This window comes from Chiroxiphia lanceolata, chromosome 9, assembly GCF_009829145.1.
Source record: "Chiroxiphia lanceolata isolate bChiLan1 chromosome 9, bChiLan1.pri, whole genome shotgun sequence".
Classification (NCBI taxonomy): Eukaryota; Metazoa; Chordata; class Aves; order Passeriformes; family Pipridae; genus Chiroxiphia; species Chiroxiphia lanceolata.
Genome location: NC_045645.1, coordinates 862,028 through 889,097, shown reverse-complemented (window position 1 = coordinate 889,097; position 27,070 = coordinate 862,028). Strand labels below are relative to the sequence as shown.

The 27,070-nt window shown below is 39.9% G+C and overlaps 1 long non-coding RNA gene across 1 annotated transcript; it reads right to left on the bottom strand.

Annotated features, from left to right (window-relative positions):
- Positions 1 to 13: 13 nt before the first annotated feature.
- LOC116791118 lies at positions 14 to 25,926 on the bottom strand. The gene is made up of 6 exons (XR_004358611.1): positions 25,878 to 25,926; positions 21,468 to 21,527; positions 18,922 to 19,227; positions 17,181 to 17,296; positions 15,128 to 15,324; positions 14 to 108 (listed from the first exon to the last, which is right to left on the bottom strand). It is a non-coding gene; the product is annotated as an uncharacterized LOC116791118 (long non-coding RNA).
- Positions 25,927 to 27,070: the final 1,144 nt, after the last annotated feature.

Here is a 27,070-nt window from a genome sequence, read left to right as displayed (position 1 = left end):
AAACTGTAAATACCAGTTTGGAGCAGCCCCAGATGTGCCTGTGGTTGTTGCACTCATTTGCTTTCAGCTCAGAAAATAAAGCTTCTATCAGTTTTCCGGTGGCATAACCTGCAACAACATTTGCAATTAGCAAATATGTCATGGATCTATCTTTACTTGCTGAAGGTAAAGCAAGAGGTGTAAAAAGTCATATATACTTGAAAACTAAAGAGTAAGTAAACATAAATCAGAGTTCTGTGGGACTAGATTATATCCGTGACATTTCATCCGATTGTTTCTGCCTCCCCTGTTATTCTTTGTTGGAGATCTGAAAGTATAAAACTTCACAAGTCTTATGGGGACAAAGCTCAGGGGGTGAGAGAGAGAGAGAAAAATAGCCTAGATAAAAGGTCAAAAGTTGTGGAAAAGGACATAAAGTGGAATCCAAACACAAGTAGCGTGTGTGATAAATTCCTAGACATATTTCCACCGAAAAGCTCCCTGCCACAAGTTTGGGAAAGCAGTGCAGGGTGTCCCTGTGCACAGGAACAGCCAGGCCAATAAATCAGAGTGAGAGAAACTCCAGTGCCACAGGACAGCAAATCGTGGCTGATAACAAAATCCTCAACGCACACACAGCTCTTTTGATTGCAATTTTTGAGGTTCAGATTAATTCCAGGGATTTTTTTTACAGTAGGAATCCAAGGCTTGTTGGAGCCGCTTTTTAAAAACTTTATATAATACCAGCCAATATAGAGTTCCGTGGTACATTTTATAACACCAGTATTTCAATTAAAATAACACAACACATATGCATATGAAAAAATATAAATATATATTAAAAATTCTATAGTTGTCTCATCATTTGAATGCGTGTGCTACAAATAATTTTGTTCAGAAAAGGCAAATAGTGTCTACATGCATTTTTTTCCTCAAAATGAAACTGAGGAATTGCATTTGGTTTTCTTTTCAGGCAGAATAGTTTACAAATTTATCTATGTATCTACTTAAAGACTACTCTTTCTTGTGTACAATGATTTATTTTTCTATATATTTTTGCATGAAAAACTCAGTCAATATGTGCAGCATTGTGAGCACACATTAGAAAGTTTAATTAAACTATTAAACCTGTAACCTATTAAACTTGAAGTAAAAGCTGTCAAATGCCAGGGAAGCCATTCCACAAATAGAAGAAATCTTATACCACCATTAAGAAAATATAACTGAAAAGAGTTACGGAGCACAGCTTCAGAGCCACATGAAATAATATTTTTCCAAGTCTAACACATAATCAGAAACTAGCCCATAAAAATCACACATACTTGTTAAGAGAAACAAATAGCCACGACCCTAAAAGAGGACAAATCATTTCATTTCATTAGTTGCACGGTGCAGGGCCTCAGTGAAGCAGTGATTTACAGCCCTGTTTGTGCACACAAACCACCTCAGGGACGAACCTCACACACCGAGCTCAGGACAGGCTGGCTGGCACAGGATCAGGCCCTAAATAAGGGCCTGCTCAGATGATTGGGAAGCTGTTCCCGAGACTGATCATCAGCCATCCTCAAAGTTGGCTAAGATTTAATTGAGTAATCCAAGTGTGTTTGAATCTGAATATTTGTGGAGTTAATGCCGCGCAACAGGAGAAAAATGGCAGCGTGGCACCATCAGAGATGACAACTGCTGGCTGATCAACCTGAAGTCACAATCATGCTGCAACATTAATAAAGAGCCTGAAAAAACCTCAGCATTAAAGAAATGCTTCTTTAATCAAAAAATATGTTAGAATCTTTAGTCATTATTACCATCAATCTATTGTCATGGATCGTTCAGGGGAATTAACCAAGCCAATGTGGAAGGTGTTAAAAACCTATAAACATGTAACAGAAAATTACTTAAGTGTGTAAGGTTGGCACGCAGAACAAAATTAATTGCACTTTCTGAACTTTGTCCCTGCTTAGTTTCAGCCTTGCAGGGGCCAAGGCCATTCCCCAGCTCAGTTCACAGACTGGTTCTGTCAAATGCTAACAACAATCCCCGAGTCACAAACACATCCATCCTGCCGTGCCACTGCCAGCTCATGAGTGATGAGAAGCATCAAATCAAAGCAATTAAGGGCAATATAAGAAAAATGGTGTATCCTAATGACAGGCAATATTAATTCCACCCTGTGAATGCACACTGCAGCTCCACGGCCACTGCAGGGAACAATTACTAGTGGCAACTTACTCTGATTTTGTGAGCCACATTCTACTTGTCCTCTTGGAGTCCATCTAAACGTTCATATGAACCTTGAGAGGATTTTTATACTTGAAAACGTGCATAAGTCTCCCTGACACAGAATGGTGGCTGGAAGAGAGTGGCTGCCTGCACAGATGTAGTGCAGAGGGACTTATAGGTCCCTACACCATGTGAGCTAAAAAGGAGGAAGGACTCCAGGGGCAGGCAGCCCATGTGGGGCAGTTTGAAGACCAGGACTCTTCTACTGCTCCTATCTATTATTTGCTTCATCATATTCATCTTGCATTCCTCTGCTGGCACAGGTGCAGTGGCAGAGCGAGTGCGGCACACGGCACAGCAGCCATCAGTCACACACCACATGCAGAGCAGAGCACACACAGCCCACAGGCTGTTTGCAAAATACCTGCTGAAAACAAACACACAAAAACAACTCAAATGCTACTTGCAGGAATTCCTCGTGGAAAACACGAACACTGTGTCCCAGCATCCATGGGGTGACAGGGAAGGAGGGTTGATTGGCTCCTCAGTGCCCTGGTGATGGCTCATGGAGAACGATCCCATCCTCCTCTGGCGGGGAGAGGGACAAGATTCAGGCCATGCAGGGATGAATCAGTCTGGCTCACCTCCTTTTAACAGGAGGGGTGTTTAACTTAATAGAATTATATCCACTTGGGGTTTGCCACAAATGGATAAAAGGTGAGGGCCAACAGTGGTGAAGTGCCTTCAGTCTAGTCCAGCATTTCCATATTCCTGATGTTTGGGAATGGTCTTTTCAAACCTGAATTAACCTAGTTTCAGTTCATGAAATCTTTCATACGAAATCCATGACTGTTTCTCTGCAGCACTAACAAGATGAAGAATCCAATCAATTCAGAAGGCCACTTTCAGGAGGCCAGTTTCCATTTAAGCCAGCTGGGACTAACAAGCTTTCACCAGGTAAAAGAATGAGGAAGGCAACCCAGAACCTTGGTGTGGAAGTCCTGAGATAAGGAGCCAATACAACAATCTATTTTGTGAATGGGAATAAAAAGAAAAGGAAAAAAAAAAAAAAAGAAAAGGAACCTAAAAACTTAAGCTGATCCCCAAAGAAAAAGCATTTTAAGTTAATAGCCACAGTGAAAAAGAAAATCCCATATGGAATGAATAATTTTCCTAACACGTCTTTTTTAATTTGGAATAAGATTTGTGATAACAATGTTAATGCTGGGGATTTTAAGTGACAGAATATTATTCTAACTCATTCCTTTAAAGTCTCAAAAAAAACCCCTCTCACAAAAGCTCCTTTGTTAGGCCTAGTTTAGGCCACCTTAAAGCTCCTTTCAATCAAAGTACAGCTTCTCATTAAGGGAAAAATGATTATTAACATCCTCATTTTGCTTCCTCATGTGAATTATTTGCATTCAAAAATGTGCACGGCATTAGTTTCAGGGTAAATGCAAATATGACAGCGGGATTTCTCACCAAGCTCCTTTTTATTATTAGCTCTTTTTATGCCCTCCATTTATTATTCCCTCATCATTTTTCACAATGTATTAAAATGTTACATTTCCTAAAATAATAATATTTTCCTTCATTTGGTAATTGTCTCAGTCCAGTCTACAAAAGTCTCCATCACTGTGCCTTCAGTCTGTAATTTGGAATAGTTTATGATAATTGCTCATCACTGCTTGGGGGAGCCTTGGGCATTAGCTCTCACAGTTACAGAATCCCCACTCTCCCACTGAGTGTGTGATTATTTTAGGTGAAGTTCATGTGGCAGGGGGATAGGGCAGGGGCACTGGCAAAGCTTAGATTGTCACTGCCCATGATAGACTCTCAGCTGGTGGTCTGAAGATAAATTGAGATATTTTTCAGTTTTCTAAGCTTTATCTGTCCCATGTCTGCTGGAAACAATGAGGCCAGCTCTGAAGCATATTTCGAGCTTACTTTAAATATAACACCAAAACAAAACAAATAAACTATTACTCTGACTCATCTTCCTGACATTTTAAGAGAAATGATCCTGGATGCTGAAGATTAGTCAAAACATAGTGTGTTCAGTTAGAACAAAATCCAGTTACCAGTGGCATACTCTCTGCCAGGGTTGTTTTTGATAAACTGATTACAATTACTTCTTTTTTCCCTGGTCATATTAAAGAAATGAAAATAGATCTGACTAATAAAAGCAAACTAATAAAATCATTTGATCATCCTGATTCACCGCACTTCACCGTGCCAAGCTTCCCTGGTGACTCTCCAATTGTTATTGTCAAATTCTCAGGCATTCATTACACTCTGGATGAATTACATGTTCCTTTGTTCTGTTGCTGTGTTCATGTCCATCACTGCACCATCACCACCACCATTTAACTGCAGCAAAGCAAAGACCACTCTGGTACCACTCAGTGGATGTGAAATAATGTTGTTTCAGAGTAACACATTCTGCAATAAAATCATCTACCATGCTCTGTATTGACATGAACACAGATAGCATCAAATCCAGATATGTACCTAAATACATTTAGAAAAAGCTCATAGTTGATATGATTTTTAACTTTCTTCAAGAGGAGGCTCCCAGATTTATCATATCATTCACCAGAATATAACTGAAACACTGCTCTGGAATTCGACCTACTGATGTTGAAAATTACTGAGAGGAGTAGAACCAATAAAGCAGTTGCTGGCAGGATGTATGCTAAAAGCAGATCATATCCTATTTATATCTTTCCCATGCCTTATTCCATCTCCCTTGCACAAATGTATGTGCCCATTTTGTGTTCACGAGTGTCAGGATGAGTAATCTGTGCAATTGTGAGCTCAAGTAGCGTAACTCACTGCCTTGGAACTTGTTTCTTTTCCTAAAGGGGTTTCTAAGTTAGGGTGGATTAGTTTTCTGCAGTGTTCTGTGGGAGAGACTCAGGTTACCTTAGGGGTCATTATGACAGGGGACCACAAAAAGCCAGGAGTGCAGAAGAAGACAGAAACACGTCATCCCTGTGATTTGGTGGTGACCTACCCAGCCAAATTAAAAGCAGTGTAAATGAACCCCAAAAATTGTTCTAGCCATGTGAAATCAAGACAGACAGGAATTGTGGGGCAGGAATATGGCCAATGGGTGTGGCAGTGAATTCAAGAGCCTGTGGGATAAAATCCTTGCTCACCAATGTGGTAACAAGGCTGTTAAGTATTACCACGTGCATTTCCAGCATTTGTAACAGCCAATAGTGAATTCCACATCAAAATACTGTTTTGAACATAAGAAATTCTAACAAGTGTGCTTTTTCATCTTTCCTTCTCTTTTTTTTTTCCAATTCTGATATAAAGATATGCAGCAATTGCCATTATTATGTTTTTAAAGACATATTTGGCTCAGCTACATTTCTCTCGTTCTTTAACCATAGATAATTAAATCAGTAACATTAACAGAAAGGGTATTGGTGGTACAGAGCTTATTCCCTGTTCTTTTCAAGAGGTCCTTCAAACACTGAGCCTTCATTTGGGCAAGTAGTACAGCTTATTAAAACAAATTCACTTTAATGCCATCTAATTCTGCAATGATCAGTTAATTATGGACTCCTGTTCAGTTTCCAGTCCAAGATGAAGGCATAAAATCATCACCTGACAATCAGAGGATTGCATTTCTATGACTTAAACCATAGTGTAGTAATCAGGCAACCCCTAAGAATCTCACTCTTTGAGGAATAGTAAGGAAAGGAGCACAGGTTGCAGCACAAAAGCTGTATTGACTGTGTATTAATTTTTGCCAGTCATCTCTGCTTCTACTTTCTTCACCACATGGAGATGTTCTGAACAATGAAAATAAAAAACCACCTACAGTACAGAGAGTTTGCAAACACAAAATCTGAACTCCTGTCGAATATTAAGATGATGCCATTTTCAAATAATTGTTGAAGGACCAGTTAGCATTTGCAATAGAAACTCTTGTTTGGAGAGGAATTCTATACATCTGATATTTTCTCTTAAAGGTAAAAGCCACAGTAATTAAACAATCCTTCCAAAATACTTTCAGAGTTTTTTTACTTGGAGAGTGGAGCTTTTCCATCTTGGAACCTGACCTTTCTGCTGTATGCAACTGTTCTCCCTACTGGAGACAGCAGAGAGTTGATTCAGAGTTAAATGTTTTACACATCAGAATGGTTACTCTAAGGAATTATAGTCTGTCCTGTGTTTCTCTTCCACAAAGCAGGAAGCTTCACATTTTTGTTAGGGAATCAAGAACACTTTACTGTGCCAATCTCTTTTTATAATCTCTTTTTCTTTTCCTCTCAGCATTTCAGTTTAGCTGTTCCAAAGTCTGTCAGAATGGGGCAATAATCTCTGTTTGGAATTAGGATATCTCTAGATCACAAACTGAGCTACAACCTCCATACCCTGGGGAAAAGAGGTGAAGTGTCACCAAAGGCAAGGTCTGCCACCAGGACAGATCCAGACTGGGCTGACAGAATACCTGCTTATATCACACACAGGCTGTTATTCTTTAGACCTGTGAGACCAAATCCTGATCTACACATCTATTGGCTTTTGGCTCCATAAATATGTTTCCCTTGGACAAAATTTATAGAAGTATGAAAACTTACACAGCTCCAGGCAGTAGCAGCAGCATGAACACTGACTCAGCTTTGCTGAGGTCACAGTCTTTACAGGGCCAGGAGAAAGGACTGGCCATTAATTTTCCCTGGCATGATTTCACTATTCTCATTACGTGTAAAAGTGCTCTTCCAGACTAGTAGGCTGTGGCTGTGGGCTGGGGAGAATGAGCTTCAGTGAGACAGAGCTCAGAAAAAAGTGCCACAAACTTCCTTGTGAAGGTTATCCTTGCTGCAAATGGCAAACCAAACTGAAATCCCAGCCCAGGCAATAGGGACTGCCAGTGAAATCCCAGCCCAGGCAATAGGGACTGCCAGTGAAATCCCAGCCCAGGCAATAGGGATTGCCAGTGCTGTGCTGGCTGCACCAGAGCCTCCTGTAAAGCCCACCATGAGACAGGGCCACAAGAGCCCAACACACTCAGGTTGTGATTTAACCACAGCTGGCAACTGAGTGACACGGGGCTGCTCCACTGCCCTGCCCTGCTGGGGTGGGGAGGAGATCTGAGTCAACAAAAACACACTTTAATTCAACAACAACAACAACAATACTAATAATAACAGAGAGGGGAATGAAACCCAAGAGAAACAAGTGCAGCACAGCACAGTCACTCACCACCCACTAACCAATGTGCAGCCCCTCTCCCAGGTGGGGGCTCCTGGCCAGTGCCTTCCTGCCTATGGAACGTGGCATTCCATGGTATGGAAAATGGCATTCCATGGTATGGGATATCCCTGAGGCCAGTTTGGGTCAGCTGGCCAGACTGTGTGCCCCCCTGGCTCATTGGACCTGGTCACTGGCAGAGCATGGGAAACAGAAAAATCCTCGATTTAGAATAAACACGACGCAGCAACAACTAAAATATGAGTGTGCTATCAACATTATTCTCATACTAAATTGAAAACTCAGCACCACACCAGGCACTATGAATAAAATTAACTCTATCACAGACAAAATCAGGACTACTTAGAACCCTTAACACCCCAACCAGACATTTCAGGAAAAAAAGCCCCAAAACTAACAATTATCTCAATTTCTGCAGCTATTTTTTATTTACTTGCTTCACTATTTCTTTTTCTCAATTAAAAAAACAAAATTAAAAAAATCAAGTTGTTTCGATGTCTTTCTGGTAACTGGAGAATGATCCCCATTCATAAAGCTATGAACTACTCAAAAATATTTCCTGGGGGAAGAATATCTCCTTAATCCATGTGCAGTTGTGTGTACTCAATCTCACTTGATTTCCTCTCTCTTTTGTCATGTATGCTGTTCCACCTGCCATTATAGTTGAAATGTCTATCAGAATCTGGCAATATATATATATATATAGGAAAAACAGCTCTGGTTTTTTTATTAGGAGGTTTTACTGAAGAGGATACACTCTCACATCTAAAGGCTGAAAAGAAAATGATAACTTTTATAAGACACACATTTTTCAGTTCAATAAGAAATGATTGGCATAGCATGATTTAAAAGAGATATTGGAGCAGGTATCTCCTGATAGGTAACTGTGTCTCAGTTGAACACAGCTCATCCAGGACAGATGGAGGTCTGGATGTTGATCCATTAGAGCCCATTCTTTTCTTAAAAGGTTTATTGATGAGAAAAAGTTCATTATTTTTGGAAGGGTGAGGGGAGTATTACATACCAGAATGGAAAAAAAGAAGAGGAAATCAGTGAAATACAGAGCTGAAATTAAATCCCTGGAAGAAGTACTTAATAAAAGCAAATAATAAAAGTAAACCCAAACACATTCAAAATACTGAACTAGAAAATATTACTGAAATACTAAACCGATACAAATTGGCATTTTAAAAGTAGACTTGCAGGAGAATATCCGAGGGTTTGGTTCAGTCTTTTAATTGTCTCTGCCTAAACAGAAACATGGATTTGACCCTATCAGGGACAATGAACTCCTTCTGTGCTATTTAATGACATTACTAACAGTCTAGGAAGCATTTTCTGTGCCTGCTCTGTGCACGCCTTCCCTCTGCAGTCCCCACATGCCTGAACATTTTTCCCGTACGTTCTGACACTCTCCCCTGGTCCCAGCACGATGCCACATCACTGTGCAAGTCCCAGCCCCAAATGTGTCTTGTCCAAGGCAGCAGCAGAGTGCTGAGAGCACCCAGGCAGCACCAGCCCTCACCTGGGCAGCTCAGGGAAGCTGTGCCTGCTCCCTGTTTTGCAGCCTGGTTTTATCTGGAGAACAAGGTTTGCCTCTCACTTTTGCAGGCTGTGAGGCATTCTGGGAAATAAGAACCTACATGGATCAGTGCAGGTGTTTTTTGGAGAGGAGAGCTATTAAGGCAAGTTCCACAGTGTGTGGAACTCTGCCCAGCTGAACCAAATTTATCAGGCTGTTATTGCCTGTAAGCCAAAATACGAGAAAAAGTAACAAGATACAGTCCATTTTTGTTTACAGAGATGAGATTAAGGATTTTCACAGTTTCTGCATCTTGCTGTGCAAATCGAACCCCGAAGCTTTGTCTTGACAGTCTCACACAAAAGCATTTATTTCAGCTTTCATATTAATGCCTTTATCAGATGAAACTTTTACTTAGTCATATTTATATTAATTTAAGTAGCCAGCTTAGTGACTCAGCTTTCTAGGGGGCTATCGTCTGCTTTCTTTCCTTTAAAAAATGGAAGCAATTATTTGTGCTTATGAGAGCAATGGGAACAGCAATGCACTAAAGACAAAAATATATTAAATTATCCACAGGAAAATCACAGAGAAGCTACAACTGCAGTAAGTGTTCCCACTAACTACCCATCCACTGCCCTCCTTCCTGAATTACTTACTTGAGTGAATGGCACAGCAGAGAGACAATCTCAAAGAGCCATTTGGCCATCACCTACTGAAAATGAGCTGAGCTCATTTGTTGAGGAATTCTGTTCCTATTGATCAATGGCTAAAAACCTCAGCACAGCAGAGGCTTAGCAAGCACACACATGAATTCAACAACAGTATCTGTACTTAAGACATGGATTTCCTTGAGTCTTTGCAGCATGATCCCTTAACTTGAGATTTAGAAGTGTCCATTGCACTGGGAAAACATAGTTTTAAATGTACAAAAATTCTACATTCTTAACTGGAAAAGGTGATGTCAGGGTCAGGGGTTTTTTTTCCTAGTTTTCACATAAATCTGTTAAAGCTAGAATTTAATAAAGTAAATTAGTTGACTATTGTAAAAATGTTATTTGACATTAAAACAAAACCAGGTATCTAGTACAATGAGATGGTAAAAAATACAGATACACTATATATTAGTTTTCAAAATGACAACTTGACTTACAGAAGTGAAAGCACAGGGGACAATGCTGTGACTGATTTGAATGAGAGCTCCTGATCTTATCAATGGTGTTACCCTGCTGCTGCTGCTGCTAAGGCACCTTTCTTTATCAGTTATAGTATTTGTATGTGCATGAATTCATTCAGCAAACATCTTTTCCACTTAGCAAAAATGAAACGTAAGAATCATTAGAACATGGGTGAAAGGGTATTTTTTTGAAAAGACAGCAAATTCAGTAGAACAGTTGTTCTAGTACTTATTAAAACTTTTCAAAATGGTAATTTATCTCGTGTCCCTAATTACTGAGCCTCACTTCTGGTATCCTGACAGATAAACCTGTTTAAAATTCTCAAAGGGGCTGCAGAGAAGTGACGTAGCCAACCCACAGCACCTTCTGCCACATCTCTGCCAACGTTCAGCTCGAGGCACTCTGACCCCCCAGCTGATTATCTGTGCCTTGACAATGCTGTCTACAAAAAATGCCAGAAAATTAGCACTTCTGAACGCCTGCTCTGCATTCTTCAAGTACATTATTAGAATTCTTTTGTCAAGAGAAGCATCCTACATCACTGTATTCATAATAAATGCTCTTTGATTTGTATGACTTTGTGTTTGTAATAGACCCAAACAAAGATCTCATTTGTTCTGCTGGCAAAAGCTAATCTGTACAAGGATTTTTTTTTATTATTATTATTTTCTGCAGAAACTGCCTTTCTGAGCCTAGAGATTGGGTTAGCTAAAAGCTTCACATTCATTATCTTTAAGGTACCATGTTAATGAAAGGATTTTAATCATTGACATTGCTATGTGAATTATTATTACACAAACCCCTGCTGTTGAGTAAGACAAAATTAACCCAGTGTAAGGGGCATTAAAAAAAATCACAGCTAATTAGTAAGCTAACAGGAACAAAGAGAACGTATAACGAAGATGTTGAGAGGAAGACACGTAAAATCTGTAGCTTCCATTCCAACACTGATCTTTCTGCATGGAAATCTTTTTTTCTGTCTGATTTGTTCCATTAGTCTTGAGCATTTTTATGTTTTGCAATTAGTTTTTTAAGCCACAATGCCTCACTTCTCTCAAACTGTGGAAATCCAAAGGCTCATAATAGAAAATGGAAGATATTTAAAAATGCTTTTAAATTATTTCCCCAGCGATCTCTGTGAGAAACATAAAGTAATTCTCTGGATTATTCTAGGAAATTATTTCCATATTCTGTGCTCTTCTCCATGAACTGCAGAATACTTTAACTAATCTAGCCAGGTGCCACTGGAATAAGCCCTTCATTTTAATGGACTGGTACTACTGTCCAGGTTGCAATTCCATATGGAGCAGATAAATGAAGCTATAGGTTTAAATCACTGCATGGCTTCCCTTCCACACTTCCAGTCATGCTGGTTTCCAATGGGCATCACATCACTGTGCTGATGTAAGAGCCAAGGATGAGACAATCAAATCACAGAGAAGTATTCATGCTGGGTGCCATTTGCTTATAATTGCTCTTTGTAAGTTATAGTTTCAGATAAAGCTCCCAAAATGGAATGAAGAGAAAATAATAATTAAGTCTGTTTCTCTTTTTGAGCCTGACAAAGGCTTTAAAAAAATTTTTTTAACGTGTTTGTCCTTCTGTTCACAATTCCACACATCCCCCCTTCCCTCTTTTGTTCATCAGCCTTTTCAGCCTGATAATTAAGACTCAAAATATTTGCTGCAGTTGTTTTTTTCTGAGACATCATTTGGTTTGTGTTGTAAATGTAGAACAACAATCATCTAGTTCTCTTGTGTGCCAGTAATTTAGTATTTCAATAATCTCCAATTGTTGAAAGGTTTAAAACAAATCAACATTTCCAGCAATTTCCTTTTCTTTGTAGGGAAAAAATATATGAACATAACATTTATGGCATATACTCTTCTGTTTTCCTTTTTTTCCTCCTTTTTTTATTTTGTGATCTTTATGAGGGAATTAAAACACAGGGCAACTGCTTAGCATAAAACAGAAGACTCACTTCAATAAAAACATAACATTCTTGCACAGGAGCAGTTCTTACCACCAATATCATTGCTTCAGCTCAGCTAGTGCTGAATAATTCCATTAATTCTTTCTCAAAATTCAGGTAAAATAAAAGAAACACAGTATCTAATATATTCTGCAAGGGGTAGTACGTTTGTTTATGCAGAATTTTTCACGGAGGGATCTTATAGCGTTTTAAAAAATATTGGCTAACTGTGCAAAAAACCTGTAAGTCCAAACTGTGTTAGTTCTGAGACATGCACAGTGGGTGCAGGAAGGCTAATGACAAAACTGGGAACTCATGTTGAGCACCCCAGAACAAATTTCAAAGAGCAATGAAATTTATTTTATTTCCACAATCCCCGGGCAATGTTCCTCCCCATGGACCATCAGATCTTTAGGGACCTGCCTGAGTCACTGTTTTGTGAGATCTGTGGATGTTAGTCAGGCCAGTTGTCGAAAATGGATTTAGATGTTCAGCTTATATAGCACTGAAACTATTTGTGTGACAGGCCTAGAGGCAAGAAAATCAGTGATAACTCACAGAACAGAACCTACCCCACAGTCCTCACTCCCAGTGTATTCTTTTTCATTTAACACTGATACACCAGGGAAACAGTAAAGGTTTTCCTACATTACAAGTTTCCCTATAACACATCTTTCAGAGCACAGAAAGGCAACACGGAAACTGTTCCTCAAATTGTATGAAAATCCACAAATGATTCAGCTGAAAAACTAGGAAGGACATTCAAGTTGCAGACAGGAGAGAGACCAGACTTCTCTGGCTGCTTTAGGATTGGCAGAGGTTCATTAGCCCAGTTGAGCAATGAGTGGCAGAAAGAGGAACCTTCCAGGGAGTGCAGATAACAAAGATAAGAAAGCTCCTCGGGAACATCTGCTCTCCCTGCAGTCAGTGTTCCTACCATGCCATCCACTCCTCAGTTAAATTACAGTTTCTCTCCTTGCAAAGCAGTGCTGTACAGATGTGGACAAAACTCCTTGGATAACCACAAATGACTCACAAGCTTCCTTCTAGCTTTTAAACAATCCTGGCAAGCACTTCCTACACCTTTTTCCCAGCCACCAAAGTGGTTCCCTTTCCCTCCCTGTGCCAAATCAATCAGCTCAATACTGACCTGGTGTGAACCCTGCAATGTGGAAAACAACAGAGAGTTTCAGCTGTAACAACCCCTACTTATATATCACCCACATGCTGCATTTGACTGAGCCTGAATTGAAAATAAAGAAATTCATGAAAGGGAAGGAGCTGAATTAAATTTTCTGAAGTCCACAGCAAATCTCTGTTGTCTGTTGAATGTCATGTTTTTACTTAAGGTTGATGCTATGTATTTATGAAAATTAGATACAAGTCTATCTATCTATATGTGTATGGCTTCACATACAGGGGGGTGTGTGCATTTGCCTGTAAGAATTGCATAGGAAAGCTGATTAGAAAAATGAGACTCTCAACCCGGATCCATTTGTGCTTTTCAGGTTCATATGGTACGTGACTATTTTGTCCTGATGTCAATGAAAACTGTATGCAAGCAATTATTCCATGATATAAAATAGAAATTTGTGACTTTTGGTAGAGAGGTTTCCTCTCTTTTGGATAAATATTATTCAAGTTAGCCATTAAAATCCAAAAACATAGAGAACCTGACAATACATTTTTTTGAAGAACTATTTCATATTGTTAAACATGTTTCTAGCTCTGTTTCTTCACAGCACTTATGTATATGGTTCCATATCAGCGTGCATTCAAGTTTGTTACTGGATAGGGTTGAAAATCTCCTACTTTCAATTTTTTTAAGACACTTTCTTCCTATTTTAATGTTAAAAACAAAAAAGAATTTTACACCACTTCTTTATGCCTTATACAAATGATTTCCAGAAGTTTTTGAATTTTCATCTTTGCTCTGCTGCACTCCAAAGCAGTTATCAGACCCCATTGTGAACAATTGGGAAAAACACAGCCTGGCTGACAAATTAGTAGTGTTTGGAGCTAATATTACTAATTCAGCATTCGAAAAGGCTGCTCACTGGGGAAAAATGACATGTTCTCTAAGTCACAGGAGAAACTAGGGAGATAGTTACTGGGTGTTGGCTGTGCTGCACAGATTGTGCACGAGGCTGTTCCCACTGCAGCTCACTGACTGCCAACAGACTGGCAGCAATTGTCAGCAAGATTTATTGTTACTTCACATTTACACAGTTAGAGAGGAAAGGCTGAAAGAGTTTTGTGAAGTTCGGTCCACAGCAGCACACACTGATTACCACTAATGCACGTCTCTGAAATAATTTTGCATCTTTGGAGGTCTTAAAAGTCATTTTCTTGAAAGAGCAAAATCCCCACAACCCTCGGTAAATTTTTTTTCTGAGATCAGTACCTGAGCTCTGAGTTCAGTTCTAGCTCACAAACTGATTTTCCAGTTTACAACTGCTCTTGGAAACCTCAAACTTTCTCAACAAAAGAATTAGAGCACACAAGGTAGTTAAAAAGTAACCATTAGGGAGAAGCAGATGTTTTTTACTTAAAATTACTGTTGTAAGGAGGGGGTGGGGGGAGTGGGGAGGGGGCAGCGTGTCATCTGTGCACACTTGAGAGTTTAGCTCACTAATACGAAAGACCACAACAAACTCGTTATATAAATGTATAAATTCCAGAGGCATGAATTTCAATGAATGCTTCCATTTCAGTTTCTGTTCCTATGGTTTATGCTTCTAAAGAATGTTTTTACCCTAGCTTCACTAAGGCAAACCGGTCTGATTTACATATATTTAATATACATATATATTGTAACTTTAAAGATTTACTTACCGAATACAAATTTAATCAGAAATCAAGACTCAGTATCTCAGATTTTTGTGTCTATCCAGACAGAGCAGAAGGTTTGTGTACTTTGAACTATGAAAGTATTTTGAAGGCTCTTAGGATTGTCTTTCCTGGATCTCTGGTGTGTTTATTTCTTTGGTTCAGAGGGAAATCAACCGAGGTGAATTTGATTACATTTTTGCTGCAGAGGACCCCTCTAGGTCTGGCATCTTCTTAGCTAATAACTTGAGACTGTGAAACACGAGACAGACTGACAGGAACCAGCCAACTGGGTTCCTTCAAACAAAGATTTCTGCAGAGACACTCGGACATGGAAGGGAGAGGGTGGCTACAACTGGCACTCACCCAGTGCTCCTGGATGTTGCTGCAGTCTGTGCCAAGGGCTGGGAGAGCAAACAGCAAAGGTATTTAGGGCTACACAACCACGGGCCAGCCAAGCAGCTGAGAAAAGTCTCTGACTTCATTTGTTTCTCTGCCAAAGAGGGCCCAGCTTATTGTAAACCAGGAAAATAAAAAATTATCTCTTGTCATCCAATTTCAGGTGGCATTTCCAGCACTGCTGGAGCTGTTCAGAGAATTATCTTGGTAGTGAAGGACATCTGGATAATATGCAGCACAAGAGTGTCAGGACACGTAGAAAATAGGATGGGAAATATTTATGGCAATTCTGTGTTGGAGTTACTCTAAAGTGTCCTAACAAGTATTAGAAAAACTGTCATTTCAGATAAGCAACCAGCTTATCTAAACATTATTTACAGGGCAGTCACATATTTTTGCAAGAAGAGAACTGAAATTGTAATGCCAATTTAAAAAATAAAAAATTCACTACCAAGAAGAAAATCAAAACAGTTTGAAACAGTCTTGTGATAATTAGGCAAACACTGCTACAGGATACAATATGGGAAAGAGTCTGTACAGATCCTTGTGAAAATAATGAATTGCAACTTTGGTGCTGAATGTTCCAGACAATTAGATTTGGTTGAAAGGTAAAACGATTTTATATCTATGTCTCAATCTCTCTCTCTGTCTCTCGCTCTGTTTTAGGACTTCCCCTGTTTTCCAAAATATCTACTATTTCACATGGCAGAAAAATATACACGAGGATAGTGCATTTGCAATTACACATTATTTGTACAACTGTCATCTATGTGTGGGAAATACAACTGTTCTCTTCCCACAGGCTGTGAGTTCCACGTTTCCAGCCCTGAGCACATGGGCACCCCCCCCCAGGAACTGCCTCTGCCCCTCTGCCCACGCTGCCTGGCTGCAGCCACTGAGGAACTCCACACCCACAGGCAAATCCAGGCCTCACAGTCACCCAGCTCCCAGAATTAGCAGAAGTGTGAATAATGTGAGGTGCTGAGAAATCACTGCTGGCTGTTCTGCATCTGCCTGAGCCAGAATAAGAGCACTCAGAGCTGTGGGAGAACCAGAAGGAGTCACAAGGAGAAAGCAGAGTATTAATGAGGGTGATTTTTGAGAAAATGAGGCCAGAGGGCTGGGTAGGTGCTGCACTGCTTTCTGTCCAAAAGAGAGCCCTTCATTCCACAGCTCTGTTATACATATGAAATAAATGAAAACTGCCTACAGAAAGATATGGCAAGTGGAGAAGTTCAAACTTAGTGATTTTGGATGGCAGAAATTTATGTCAATTCCTTTCTTCTGCAGATTAAAAACCCCAGTGTTTCACCAGGTTAGTCTGAACAGTCCTGCAGACTGACAGCAGGACTGAAGTTCTACCTCGTTTTGTTCTCACCCAGGTAAAAACACGAGATACTATTTCAGTCAAAGTTTTCTCTGCCAAAGTTAAAACCCTGACTTCTTTCAAGGCTCACATCACTTGTACCTCCACTATACTTGTGTTCTTGTTCAAATGGGAAAAAAACCATAATTTTGAAAGAAAACATCTAAGGAGTCAAATCCCATCTCCTTGAACATTACTGTGAGCTAATGGGTAGAAACATAAAAACAGTCTGAAAAACAAGTTAATTTGTTGGACCATTAAAGATAATTTATATGAGAAAAGATACAACTGGCCAATTTATAAAGAGGTCAGGTAAGGCAACAAATGATTTAGAAGAGAAAAATAACTAGGTGGTCACACAACAAAAATATTTAGGATGCCTGTTTTCAGAGATAGCATTCCAGGCCTCTCTCCTCCTGCCTACTTGATAGAAGCAGAAATGGAACAGCTATTTTAATTACAAGGAATCAGTGTAGCACATACCACTATTTGGCAGTTGGATGGCACCAGTGCTGAGCAATGCAGAAAGTTTCCAGAGATAACATCTTCATTAGCAGGACTAGGATGTCCTACACTGACTTGCTTGTAGGTCCACTAGGCTGAAAACCAAATATTACAGATTAAACCTTCAAACATCACGAACAATTTTTTTTGCATGTTTGCTCAAGAGAAGGAAGAAATATTGAGGTATTATAAAATAATGTGGTGATGATGCAGACAGTCACCTGGCACCCTGTTTCCCTTCCTCCCCCTCCTGTCTGAGGCACTCATCTGTCTGACATCAGCCCCTCGCCCCCTGCTCACCTTCCCTTTCTATATGTCAGTAAAAACCTGGTACAGATAAATTAAGGTATTTCAGAGTGTATCCCTGGGATTCATCATCTCCTCAGTTCCCAGCCATAGGACAGATTACAATTTCACAGATGTGAGGAGAGGAGATATTACAGCAAAGCAGGGGTGCCACTCCAGATAAGGTTAAGATGGCACTTCCATTATAAACACCTATTTGCAGTGGCTTATGACTTCAGGCTACAAATTTCTCTCAGGCTGAAACTGGGCATATTTGGGCTCAGCGTGGTAATGGTTTTCCTGTCTCTTCAAACCATTTTGATGAGGTGTTTGTGGTACGAGACAGCAAACAAATCCGTGTCTCTGGTCGTTTCAAAAGGCAATGAAATGCATTTCTTCCACGAAAAGCCTGCTGGATAGGATGTTCCTGTCGTGCTAACACTTGTTTTACTGCCCCTTATTTCCCCCCAAAGATAATTTCTAAAGTGACAAAATGTACATCATTTTTTCCCCAAAGCACCCAGGACAGCTCAGGGGTATGTTCCTGCCAGTCTGCCCTGAGGGACGTGCTGTGTCCCTGCCAGTGGCAGGAGCTGGCACTGCTCACCAGGGCCAGGCAGTCCAGGCCAGTCTTGGCTGGGAGAAAAGCCTCCCTTGGCAAAACAGCTTTTTTGGAACTTCAACACATTGACCAAAACGTCCATATTTTGGAAAGAGGGGAAAAAAAAGGTCATTGTATAGCACACAAATCTCAATATTTTAATGAGGTGTTTATTCCAATTGTCTAATTTATTTTGAATTATATCTCATTATTAAAATCCTGCATTTTCATTCTGATCTTTAATGAAGGATGTAATGAAAGCCCTAAATACAGTACTGTTTTGTCTTTTATTTTTTTTCTTCCCTGTGGCCTTTTCCACTCAAAAGTTTAGAATTTTTGTCAAAGATTAGAATTTTTGTCAAAGATTATAATTTTTCATCAATTCTCCAAAACAATAAAGTACAGAGACCTGTTTGCATGTCTCTCTATCTGCCTGGCTCTGTTCATAGTATCTATTTCACCTGCTATTTAAAGCAATAAATTACTGTAATAAACTTGTTGAATGAGATAAATTTTGTGTTATTTTTCCTTTGTATTTCTCATGCATCAAGATATGCCCTGAATTATTCTACCACAAGCGATGCATAACCCTTCTGTGCTTTTAATGAGTGGAGAGGATACTTCATCTATCCAAGCATATTTTTAAAGAGTCAGATTCACAGTGGGCAGAGGACATAAGGACGAAGAAACAGGAATGAGAGGGGGAGAGGAAAAAAAAAGGCATACTAACATTTGGAGGGGGAATATAAAAATGACTGGACATCAGTTATTCTTGATATTTTTCAATTTTTTTTTCTAGTTACCCTTTGTCAATTGAAATTTTTGCCAGCATACCTTGTGCACACCACAACTCCCTCGTGGCTCTGGAAGGTGTGTGGGATGTACATCCTGGAGGGCACTGGGCTACAGGAAACCTGCTGTGAACACCCCTGGGCACAGACACGTGGCATTATCTCCCCAGGGTCTGTGGAGCACCACACTGATGTTTATTTTAGGTAGGAGACCTCCAGATGTGGCAGATACAGAGGGCACTGTGAAGCCTGGAGAAGGAGATAACACACATGCTCTGGTCACTCCAACTTGAAACACGTGGCAGAACTGGACAGGGGCTAAAGGCAAAAGCAAGGAAAGATGGATCTGCTGCTGGTTTTGAAAAAACAAGACAGAAAAGAGGACATGATAAATATTACAGCAATAGTGTCAGAGCAAGCAAGTTAGGAAATGTTCAGGTGGAACGTACCCAACAAAAAGCCACCCACTGAAGCAGGAACCACTGATTTAGGGGGGTGTGCACTGCTCTGCCCTGTCCACAGGAACGGCTGCACTGCCCAGGAATACCCACACTGGCTTCAACTCCTGTGCCCGGGCACTGCCAGCCCCAGCCCCGGCACAGAGGGGCTGGCAGTGCCCTGCCCTGCCAGCAGGACCCGATTCCCTCAGCTCTGGGCAGAGCAGACGGGCCGTGCTCAGCTCGGGGCTGCCTCGCTCCCGCTGTCACCGCGGGGTGAACTCCCAGCTGGCTCGGGTGCCTCTGCACCACGCTGCAGGCACTGAGTGACTGCTGGGCAAACCCACCCACAGAGTGCAGACAGGCTGCTTTTACATAAATTGTACACCCGTGGAACCTCTAAAAATATTATTACATTAATAACACAGTGCAGTAATGCTCCTCCCGAAATACCAGACTCGTAGGCAGTAGGAACACCTGTGATTACATTACAGAGAATGAAATAATTGCAAAGGCTGTAAGGAAGAGTTATTATTATGCTTCAGGGCACAAACCTCAATTTAAAGCTCCCTACAAACTGCTGGTCCAGGTAAGATCTGCATGACAATCCTGTATGGTATATTTTATATTCCTAACTGGATATCCTGATTAAAGGTACCTTTCCTGTTCTTGTTGTAGAAGAATATTTTCAGTATATAGAAGCCGTCATTATAAACAGTGCTTAAAAGCCTGAGTCCAATCTGGTGAAAGGAATAACTTCCTAAGTCAGCACGTATATACCAATAAAATAGAAAAACCCAAACAAACAATGCAAACCTAAATGCCCAAACTCAGGAACGTTTAGCATTTAGTTTCAAATTCCAACTCAGAAAGGTGGGCACCTATCTCAGATGTTACTTTACTAGTGAATAGATTTATCTCTAATGGTTATATCAGGCGGCTGTATGGATACAAAAACGTTCCTTGCAGACAGGGAGGCTATTTCCTCTTTGCAAGAAGGATTGGTTGTGATTCAGCAAGACTGAAAAATAATTTTGAGTTAGGTGTGGGCTGGTGATAATTGTTAGTGATTGAATGTCAATGAGTGAGAGGAAGGAAAAAACCCCATATAAAGCCAGATGACAGGGGAAAGTGCTGGTTACACTGACACAGTATCACTCCATCAGACTTTATAAATGAAGGGCAAATTAAATTAAGTATGGTTATTTAACAGCACTCAACCAAACATTTGTTTCCTGGATAGCAAATAAGGCTTGTATTTAACCAAAGATTAGTGCATTCCAATTCTAATACCAGTGCAGTTTGTTTTTATAGGACCATCTAAACAGCACTTTATGTTGACATTTCTATTGCGTATTTAATGAAGGCCTATCAAATATGCATGGCAAATAAATACTGTGTTCCACATAAACCTTTTCTGTATATTCCCTATCTTTTCTGCTTCGTAGCATATTTGTTGTAATAAAAACACATGTCCCTGCAATGTAACTAAATCTTATTTCATCTTCTTTCCAGACACCTCCTCTGCTAGCATTGCTTAGTTCCAGATATGGAGGGAGGGGACATTTCCAACACAGTGTTCAGGTGGTCCATCTAAACAGATATTGGGAATTATACTATGTCATGAATAAATTAACACATATGTCTATTGCACATGTCTTCTGGAGACTTGCAAATAAGTCTAAGGATAAGAGAATCGTTGCAATTTTCATTTTAAATTATGTGATTTGATCTATCAATTTCTTATTTGGGTGCTCTGCTTGGCTTGAACGCAGAGCAGGCAAGTCCTTTTTCTGTGCAAATATACGAACATAAAGACAATAATTACTACTTTGATTTTTTTTAATTCACAAAGGCTTTTCAAACAATATTGCAGATTTCTTTTTTTTTAATGAAAACACAAACGCTGTATTTTTTTGGCACCTTTGAGTCCAGAAACAACAAATTCCAGATTCCTTAGCTCAATAGATTCTGAAAGGAATACTTACTTCTGCACACCTTCAGGTTCTGTTATTTCATAAAGGAGCTTTAATGCTAGTCTGCCTAGTAATTCACTCTGGGATGTCTTTATACACCACTGACAGTAATACGGCTCATTTTGGGTGATTAACTTAACCCCCAGTATTGCAAGTGCCTTGCTACATTAGCATACCTTTCAAGGAATAGTTGCAATGTGAGAAAATTGCCTGTAGGATTATTTGCAACTAGGAACCTGTGAAATGTAAAATAAAATTGAAGACTATAAAGTAAAACATCAAAGATACCTAAAATATTAATAGTCAGTACTCCAAAAAGTAATTTAGAAGAATTGCATGAGGGAGCGAAAATTACTAATTTAAAAACAAATAGCCTTGGCAAAATAAAGTCAGAAGTTTAGAATAAACAATAGATAATACAAATGCATTGTATACAGAATATGAAAAGAACACAAGCAGCTCTAGCAACTCTGGGAGCTGAAGGTGGCTGAGACAGAAATGCCTGACCAAGCAAGGAACCAGATCTACACAAGCAAAACAACAAAGCTGCATTATATTGAATTTCAGCTACTGGAGAGGAAGAAAACCAAATGCTCTTTAATCCATCCAGTTTTCTGTTACGGCTTCATTCTAATTGAATGCAGGCCGAATTTGTGGGCAGAAGGATTTTCTTGTTAATTGATGAATTTGGAGATGACAGCCATTGTCACGCTGCTCCAAATCGTGTTTTCACCCGCTCTCCATGGGGCAAACCACGCTGGAAGTTCCAGTCGGGTTTCTGTGGGAGATTCCAAGCTTCAAAGGCAACATTGTGAAACCTGTTTCCCTTTTGATATGCACTTTTTCTTTTAATAAATTTCAGAGCAAAGAAATAAACTCAGATGAATCATAAAGGCACACAAAGTAGAAGAAAAAAGTCTTTAGCCTTGAATGAGGCCCTGATTGTGCATGGCACATGGTAGGAGATATTTGAGAGACCTGCAGGAGTTTCACAGCACATTCCAGGCTGCTCCAAGTTCCATGGAACACCTGCAAGTGAGAGCAAGGGGACTGCTCTGCCCTGCCCTGCTCCTGACTGTGATTCCAGGGATAACCCACTGCAAGCCTGGCTTGTCTTCTTCTCTTTCCTTCCTTCTTCCACAAAGGGAATCTTCCTAAAGAGCACTGCAGTTCATTTGACTGATAAACTTGTGATCCCATCCAGCCTACAGGGTTTCTTTGGAAACTCCCTCCCTGGAATCCTGCAGAGCAGCACAAAGGGTCTAAATCAGTGTGGGCTGGGGGGATGAGACCCACCTGCAACAGCTGTTTTGACTTCAGTTACAGAAATCATCATGAAATTACAGTGCTCCTGAACTGGACTTGAAGAACAAGCTTATTCTTCACTGTGAAAAAAGCTTGGCTGAGCCAGACTTAATAGATCTTGCTTAACTGTTTCCCAAAATTCTTTCACAGCTGCCTGGTTTTACAGATAGTACAAAGAACTATCTGACCGAAAGTGAGAACAACTGAGTGACCTTTACAGAGAAATCTGTAACAACTACACTGTCCAAACAGTCATTCTAACAAAAGAACAGAAGAATAAAAATACCCAGAGATGATACTGTGGTTAAATGGGGACTAAATTACCACTGGCTGATGCATATTAATTTCACTACTAATTTCTAAAATCAATTACTTGATGTATCCTGTGTATGCCAGATTCCTTACTCAATGACTGTGTACACCAGGATTTCCACACCAGAAGTCAGTGATGATTTTTATGAGCAATGTCTCATCTGCTATGAGATGGAAAGGAGCTGCTAAGCCAAGACTTTTTTCTATTTCCTTTTTTTTTTTTTTTTTTTTAAGATTTACACTTAGTACCAGAACTCCAGAGGGAGAATTATGCTTCTTTCAGCTGTGAAATACTGTGCCTTGGCAGTCTCCACTCTGTGGATCCATGATCCTGAAGCTGGGGGCCACAGATGCCAGGAGCAGGCACCTGGAGGGCTTCCAGCAGCTCAGTGTTTCAGAAATCAGTGTAATGATCCTTCCACATTTCCTTTGGGAGTGGGACTTTTTGTGAGGCTGCCTGGGCTGCAGTGCTCTCACCTGAGCTGGGGGCTTGACTGCTCCAAGCACTTGGCACCCACACACTCACTAAACAGAGAGGGAAAGAAAAGTGCTCTAAAAATTTAGGTCATCAGCTTTGGAAACATATGCAACACTTATACATTACTTTTTCACCAGCTGGAGTAGCTGGCACAAAAAAGGCTTAAAACTTGGAAGGATTTTGTTTTATTTTCTGAGTACTTCCATTCTATTCAGGACCACACAACTCTGTGACTGCAAGGAATATTTGTTACTGAAGTACATGACACTTCTATAAGCATTTGTAGTCACTTGACTTTTGTGTGTGTTGATAACAGTACTATTTATTACAGAAGCCTAAAGTGTCTCTTTGAAAAGAAATTACCAAATATAATATTTCTCTTTGTACGAAAATATCCCGTAAAAAGATTATTTTCATGAATAGCAACGCTTTGCTTCAATTTGTGTATCTGTTTGCCATTTCTAAAGACAGTTTAGATAGATCTTATTTCTATGAGGATTTGATAAGACAACTCTGAGGAAATAATAAACAGATTCTATTTATAATGGATGTGCTAACTAGCACTCAGAAGAGGCTTTTATGTGTGAGGTCTTTTTCTTTGAATTGATCTTTACTGGGATAAAACTATTATCATAGGATCCCATTCAGTCCATAAGTATACAGAGACTTGATTTTGTCAGAACTCAGATAAAAGAAGAAAAATTCAGTGTTTCTTGGGACAGTAAGATGGCAGTACACTGACATTTCTATTTAAAAAAAAAAGTTCCTGTTTCCATCATTTCGAGGTTCTTGGGAAGATCTCATAATGTCACCCCATCAATGTCAGACTGTTCTCTGGTAGCATTCACACCCAACCAGTTTATCAAGGAAGGAAGACCTGACCTGCTTTTCTCATATCTCACATTGTCCATAATAGGATTGTAGAATTTCTATACTGGGACACGGTGAAAAGTTCAGGGGGTGATTTCCACAGTTACAGGAAGCCCAAGCTCCACAAACAGTTAACGTGACTGAATGAGCAAAGGGGTGATTTGCACACACAAATATTTAGATACTCACTGAGCAGAGGCTCCAGGAGTAACAGGCAAGTTTCCAGTGCCCAGTTCACGATGTTCAGTAGAAAGGGACAGGACTTTTTACTGGGAAATGCAACGTGCCTGAAGAAATGAGCCAATATGACACCACACCTGCCCAGTTTGACTCCACTGGCCATCTCAAAATTAATGTTAGTTCATCTGAAGAGCTGATCTGTCTAACCTGGTTCCTACAAAATTAAGGACTATGAAAGGTCAGTCTCACTTTCCCACTGTGTGCAGAACTGTGTTTTGCAGAGACCAGTGTCACTAGTTCAGACCAACAATAAACTCCTTTACCTGCTCCAAGCCCTGCAGCGGGACAGTGTGAGGCAGTGGGGCAGAGGAATCATCCTTTGCAGGGTCCCTTCCCACAGCAGGCAGCTGGGAGTGACTCTGAAAGCTTCAAACATGAAGTCTCCAGCACCAAAGGGTCCTGCTGGAACCTTCCTGCACCACACACCTGTTTGTGTCCAGCCTGGGACAGACTCAGGAAACGGTGCCAAAACAAAGGGCCCAAATATTTTCAGAACAGCCATCTCGAAAATATTACAAAGGAATTGCAGTTCAGTGGTGTAAAGAGTAAAAAGAAAAAGAAGCTTAACTTTAAAAGCTCTTTTTTTACCACCACAATTTGTTAAAGAAAATAAAAAGTATAAAACACTTCACCGTTATTTTAATAGATACATCACGTTCCCCAGCATCAGAATTACAAAGGTATAATTTGTTGTATTTATAACCTCTATCCTCATATGCAGTGAAAATCTTCCACATTTTCTTTAAAGAGATTTCACTTGGAATACTTACCTACCTTGCTATTTTGCTCTTATTTATTATTATTACATACTTTATCCTATTCCTCCTATGAAAATAAATGGCAAAAGACTAACTCATTATACAGAATCTCATAAAACTCTCACATTTCTTGGGAAAAAATGGTTTATGCTAAGATTGGTACTGACAAGCACTTTTTAATTGCTAGTAATGTATACACAGAGAATAGGGCAGATATTATCACTGATGCTGCTGCTGAGGCTGTAGTAATTTTCTCTGTATCAGAAGTCACTGCCATAATTTTGTTCTCTGGAGGATATGGCTTGATTAGGGCAGGCCCATTGTTTCATCTGAAATCTTAGCAGATTAATACTTTCATCAGGGCATCAATTTGTCCCACTTTTCTCTCTGCTGCTCTTTGTGAGTGACACAGCCAAAGGAATGCACCTCTTTAAACTGTCAGTCAGTTTAACTCCTCCTCTGCAATTATCCTCGCATGCATAATACATCATAACAAATTGGATTTTGCAAAGAAGCAACAACAGAAATTACATTTGCTTGTGGCATAAGATAGAAACTGTTCTAATAGGGAAGGGAGGGGGTGAGCAACGGATAAAGAAATCTAATGAATTCAAACCACTTACAGAAAACAGTTCCCTTCTATTTTCTCAAGGTTTCTTCTTCTTCTTCTTTAGCATAAAGACCAATTGCGAACGGAAAATTAAAGAAAAAAGGAAATATTAAAACAAATTAAAAAGCTTTACAGTTATCAAAGGCTTTACTAAATCGTACAGTGGTTTCGGGGATTTTAGCAGAAATGTTTTCTTCTGGTTTTAGAGGTTAAAAATAACTGCCTTACTTCAAGGAACCCTTCTTGTTTGAACAAAAATGATTAAAGAGACACCATCAGGTGAAAAATCCTACATCACATAGGATAAATATCTTTACCAGAGCTCCTGGCTGGAATAAGGAACCTGCATTTTCCTTTGATGTGCCTCCCTCACACCCAAACTCTGCCATGGTGTTCCAGGTCTCCCCAGGTCCAGCAGACTCAGGGGCTGATTATCCTCCTCTGTGCATCCATCTGCAGTTACAGGGGCAGCAGCCAACTAGAGCCAAAACCACTTCCCAGTGTGCATGGGACTCCAAGACAGCAACCAGAGCAGTGATCTGCTCCAGATCCCTCAGAAAAAGCAAAATATGCGTTTGGCAGAACATCAGCAAAAACTCTTCTGGTTTATAAAAGAGTTGAGATGAAACAGAGGAACGTTCCCAGTGCAACACTGAAACCATTCTAATGTTTTAACTGTAAGATTTTTTTGTCTTCAGGATATCCTTCAAAATTTAAACTGTGTTTTTCCAGGCAATTTTTATTACCTTCAATTAACTTCAATTCTGTGGCAGGAGCTCCACCTCATTTGAAAAATAAAGAAAGGGGGTGGGGGAGGGATCATCTTTGCTGGGACTATATCTTTGTCTTTGGAAAAATGAAGTATATTTAGAAAACAAATATTTAGAAAACAAAGTTTTGTGGGCAACTTCTGAACATTTAATGCAGAAGTTCTCGATTCACACTTCAATAACATAGCAACATGCAGGTATGCAACAAAATAAAATGAAAGGTCAGGAAATAAATAAGCAGAAACACAACAGCAAAAGCACAGACCCCAGGAACAGCAAACAATGGCACTTTTATGGAATCCAAAGCATTTTTTCACCCAGACTTCACAGTGATAGATATTCCCTGAAATGTTCCACTCAGCTTGAGGACAGTAGCAGTGATAGAGGTGGTGACTTTACATGCTGAGGCTGTAAGTGATCTAGAAATCAGGGCTAC